Below are 5,503 nucleotides of genomic sequence, written 5' to 3' on the forward strand. Positions count from 1 at the left end.
GGCTGGGGGTGGGGGTCAATTGGGGAAAAGACATATGTAAAACTTTAGACAATAAAAAAATATATACATATACATATATATTCATATATAAATATATATGAATAAAAATGACTAAAAACAAAACAAAAAATAAAATTGAAGAGGGAATGTAAGGAAGACTGAGCATGGGAGAAAGCAAAACGCATTGGATTAGGATATTATGTGCTTTCTTAAGGGTGGTTATGTCTTGAGGAGTATTACTTATGGCATCTCAAAGGTGTGTTAATCTAGATGTATAAGAACACTGGGCAAGGCTTGCTTAAAAAGCTTTCACTAAAGAAGCTATAGGCTGGGGCATGACTACTCACCATGACCTGCCCAGTTAGGAATTTATGGCTTATTACAGCATCCGTTTTTCATCCACAGGGGTAGAAGAAGGGGGAGCAGAGGCAGGAACCCAGTTTTGCCAAGGTAATACTACCCTTGTTTTAATGTTAACCTTCCTGTGAGATTACCATGGAAAACTAAAGGATGGTGCCACAGGGAGGAAGGGTAGGATTTGCCAAATAGATACGATTTTAGTAGGTAGAGATGTCAGAGGTGGAGAAGAAATACCCCCTGCCACTACAGTGAAGTTCCCCTCTAGAGATGATGTAAAATATATGGTCATCTGATCTCTTAGCTGTTAAGCCAAAGGAAAAACGTTATAGCAAGAGAGAAGTGGTAGGCCCCAGAGAAAAGGAAGGAAAAATCAACTGTTCAGTCAACAATTTTTTTATTCAACATATATTGAGTATATACTATATGCCAGGCACTGAGCTGGGTCCTGAAGATACAGTAATGAACAAAACAAACAAAAGCCCTATCTTCAAAAGTTTACATTTTAGTGAGGAGAGAAAGACTAAGAAAGGAAAGAAGGATGGAGGGAGGAAAAACTATATAGTATGTCAAATATGCTCTGGAGATAAGGTAAAACGAGGGGTGGGAAGTAGAGAGGATATGCTGAGGCGTTTTTTTCTCCCATTTTTAAGTGAATTATGTGCAAGTTAATATAAAGGTAAAATTATACACAGTCTTTGATCATTTTCTGTGAGTTGGAGCGCTGACCAGGTTGTGACCCAGGAGATACAGTTTTTCTGTGAATATAGTTTTCCACTGCCTGGGGAAAAATAAGCCAAAATCTCTGGAGCATTTTCTTCTGAAAGCCAGAAAAGCCAGGTGTGATGATAGAGGAAAAAGGAATTGTATCCTAGGCTCCTAAATATAAACACTATGGTTCAAAGACAATAAGTGTTGATCTGGTGAGATGTGATAGAGCTAAGCAAAAAAGAGGAAAGCAAAAGTAGAACCTGCCCTAGCCAGTTTGGCTGAGTGGATAGAGCATAGGCCTACGGACTGAAGGGTCCCGGGTTCGGTTCCGGTCAAGGGGCATGCCCAAGTTGTGGACCGATCCCCAGTAATGGGCATGCAGGAGGCAGCTGATCAATGATTCTCTCTCATCATTGATGTTTCTATCTCTCCCTCTCACTTCCTTTACTGGAACCTTCTCAGCTCCTTTTCCTGACCAGGGTGTAGGAAGGCAGGCTTTGAGACAGGGTGGGGCTTCCTGTAGAGTCTGAGGAGACCACATGTTTTCCTCAGGAGGTTCCCTGTTCATAGATACATGAGGAGACTGGAAATAGTGAAGTTGAGGGAGGGATTTCAGCTTGCCCACCTTATTCTCCACAGCATTATTTTCTGAACCAAGAGTCTCAGAACAGTGTTTATCATACTCCTTCTTGGTGCCAGAGATGAAATTGGGACACAAAAATATTAACATTCTGAACACATTTTGATGGCTTATGAGCGTATTAGGACAGAATGGTATAAGGAAGTAGAAGTTTGAGGTTGAAGAGAGAAAGATCAAATGTGGGACAGTATTAATACTAGTGTTAACAGATAACACCCATTGGAACAAGGCCGAGAAATGTACAACAGCTGCAGAAGTCTGCTCTGACCTACAAGGTGGAGTCCATGATCACCTATATTCTCTTTGAAGCTGGGGAAATGAGAATGGGGCTTGTAGCTGAAATTGGCTCGGTGAGTTACAATTCCTGGCTTCACTTGCCACCTTCCTGTTCCTCTGTTAATAAGATGAGGGAATTCCTAATAGAAAGGGAAAGGGGGACTTGTGTTCTTGGCTATTTCTGATGCTCTATATCTCTGTCCTTGGGCAAGTCTCTGTACCTCTTGGAGTTCTGGCTTTTTCTTCTGCATAAGAAGGACTTGAATTAATCTCTGTTGGTCTCTCAGACATTCTGCAAAGCAAGAAAGATGGGGGCCCCTTTACCAACCCAGCCTGTTTGTGTGGAAGAAAGTTGGTCACCTACAGGTAGTTAGGTGTCTTCCTTTTTTGAATTGTGTTTTCCTTTTTGCTTCCTCTGCACAGAAGAAGCAGTGGGAATAAGCACAGGAAAAGTTCTATGGGGACCTGAGAAGTGGCATCTCGCCCAGCTTTATAGTCTGAGTCTATGATTTAGAAGAATCTTCAGGTTAACCAGTGTTTTAAAACATTTTTTTTATTGATTGATTTTAGAGAGAGAGAGGAAAAAATCATCAATTTATTGTTCCACTTATTTATGGTTGATTCTTGTATGTGCCCTTACCAGGGATCGAACCCGCAACCTTGGTGTATTAGGATAATGCTCTAACTGTGTTACCTGGCCAGGACAACCAATACTTTCTATATGTGGTCAACAGTGCACATGAAAAATCATAAAAGTAACCATACACTTTGATCTAAAAATGGCAGCCCCCTCTCTCTTATACAGTACAATGTGCTGGTCCTATAGTCACCCACTTATCTTCACCTACACTGGCACTACCTTAGTTTAGCCCAGTGATGGCGAACCTATGACACGCGAACTCATTTTTTTGGTTGATTTTTCTTTGTTAAATGGCATTTAAATATATAAAATATCAAAAATACAAATCTTTGTTTTACTATGGTTGCAAATATCAAAAAATTTCTATATGTGACACGGCACCAGAGTTAAGTTAGGGTTTTTCAAAACGCTGACACGCCGAGCTCAAAAGGTTCGCCATCACTGGTTTAGCCAATCTTCATCTCTCACCTAGATCATTGCAGGTGCCTACCTGGTTTTCCTGCCTCCATTTTCACCCTCTTCAAGTCTTCCCCCAATATGCCTGTCTTTTTTGCAAACCTGGTTACCTCACTCCCTTGCTTAAAAACCTTCAGTGGCTCCTCATTGTCTTCAACTAATATGTATCCATCACTAAGTCCCATGAAAGACAAAACAGACATAGGGCCCTGCCCTTACCTTAGCATGACAATAAGGGCCTGATCACCTGGTTCTAATTTCCACCCCATCCTCTTTCACCCTTTATTCTCCATCCACACTGAGCCATGTGAAGCTCTGCCTGAGCCATGTTTTCTCTCTCTTCTGTGTACCTTCACACATGTTGGTCACACTGCCTGAACATTATTTCCTTTCACACTTCCCCTTGATAATGCCTCCTTACTCTTCATGTATTGAACCCAGGCATCACAGTGTCTGGTTATTCTTCCCAAACTTTCTGTGTGCCACCATGCTTGAAACAAATAGGACATACAATAGTAAGAGCAGTTCCACTATGTGCAAACACTCATCATAGTGCCTTACTGTAACTGTTGGTTTTCTTGGCTCTGCACCATTAGGCTGTGAACTTCTCAAAGACCGGAAATTTTTGAATTCCCACACCTAGCATATTGCTTGAAACCTTAGGGTGTTCTATAAATATTTGTTGAATGAGTAAATGAATAAGTTAAAGAATGGATGAGTGCTCTGTCTGATCCTGAGCTTGACATGGCAAGCCTGGAGAACAGGGCCCTGACCTACACCCTTGTTTTAATGGATCCTTTTTCATCCTGTGGTTCCCCCAGGGAGACAGCATATACTGTTCAGTGTATAGTCTCATACTGTTTTGTGGTTTTTTTTTTAATATATATTATATTGATTTTTTACAGAGAGGAAGGGAGAGAGATAGAGAGTTAGAAACATTGATGAGCGAGAAACATGGATCAGCCGCCTCCTGCACACCTCCTACTGGGGATGTGCCCGCAACCAAGGCACATGCCCTTGACCGGAATCGAACCTGGGACCTTTCGGTCCGCAGGCCGATGCTCTATCCACTGAGCCAAACCGGTTACAGCATAGTCTCATACTGTTTTACTGAACTGAACTGTCTATGCTGTACAACAGTATTTGGCAAAGCCCATGGGCATTGGGGAACTCAGGCAATCTTCAGAGTCACAAGCAAAATGGGGCTTGCCACTGTATGCAGCAATGCTTGTGCCGAGTTTGTCACATTTTTATGACAAATTTGGTCCAAGGCTGTTTAAGACAAGGCCCTGTGTGCTCAGAATCTGTGCATGGAGCCTTCACCAGGCCCATAGGTTCCAATGTTTCTCTTCACCTAGAAAAAAAAAGTGACCTGTCATTAATGGGAATGGGTAATTTTCATGCCATCTTTTGAGCTCTCCTTTGCAAGCTGATGGATTCCTGAGATTTTCAAGGACATGCTCTGGCAGTTTCCCATCTGTCATTTATATTAGTGACAGAACTGTGTTTCAAGCCAGGATGTCCTGAGAGGAAACCTGAGTAACATAACACCTTCTTCCTGCTGATGTGTTTTGTGTGGATATGTGGAAGCCACAGTGGTGCAATAGCTTCTTGCTGCTTTTTACAGTCTGTGATGTTCATTATCCTCAACCTGGTTGGGGTTTTCATTTGAGAATAAGCCAGTACAGAATGAATCCTGTAGTATTATTCCTGGTGACACTGTACACATGTAATAGAGAATGGACATGCAGTCTCCCTGCAGCCTTCTGCTCTGTGTTCCCAGCAAATTTAACAACACCTGATGGTTGTGTTCTAGCCCAGCATTCTCGGGGGAGGTATATGGCACAGTGTTAGACACCTGAATCCCTGCCAAGCTCATCACTGCTGAGAGAGACTTGCTTTTAGACTCACATATGATTTGCACAAAACCTTTCATTGAACACACCTGGCATACATCTTAAATTTCCTGCACATTAGCCAAGGAGTTCTAACTAATGAGAGCTGAAAGCTATGACACTGTTATTAACACCCTGAAAGGTTAGTGAATCTTAAGTGGATTACGTTATCTAGAGTTTGAACCATGGCTATAATGTTTGCAATATAAAAATTATTCCCGAAACCTTAAAAAAGGGAGAAAGCCATTCCTATAAATCATATTTCTGACACAGCTAATCATGAAAATGTTCATAATTTAGTGAGTGATGTAGTTGATACCTTGCAAATGGATTTAAAGAATAAAATGAGTCCAGAGACATTTATGAGCTGAAGGTATCCTAATAGGATTGTTAGGGGTTGGGAGCAGGATCTGGGTCTCATGTTTGTTTCAGTACAAAGCACAGGGCCCCAGATGGCCATGGATACATACATAATAGGTGTCTATTAACAGTCACTGAATTACTAAATGGAAATTTACTGGGGCTCTC

The sequence above is a fragment of the Myotis brandtii genome, unplaced genomic scaffold (assembly GCF_000412655.1).
Source record: "Myotis brandtii unplaced genomic scaffold, ASM41265v1 scaffold251, whole genome shotgun sequence".
NCBI classification, from domain to species: Eukaryota; Metazoa; Chordata; class Mammalia; order Chiroptera; family Vespertilionidae; genus Myotis; species Myotis brandtii.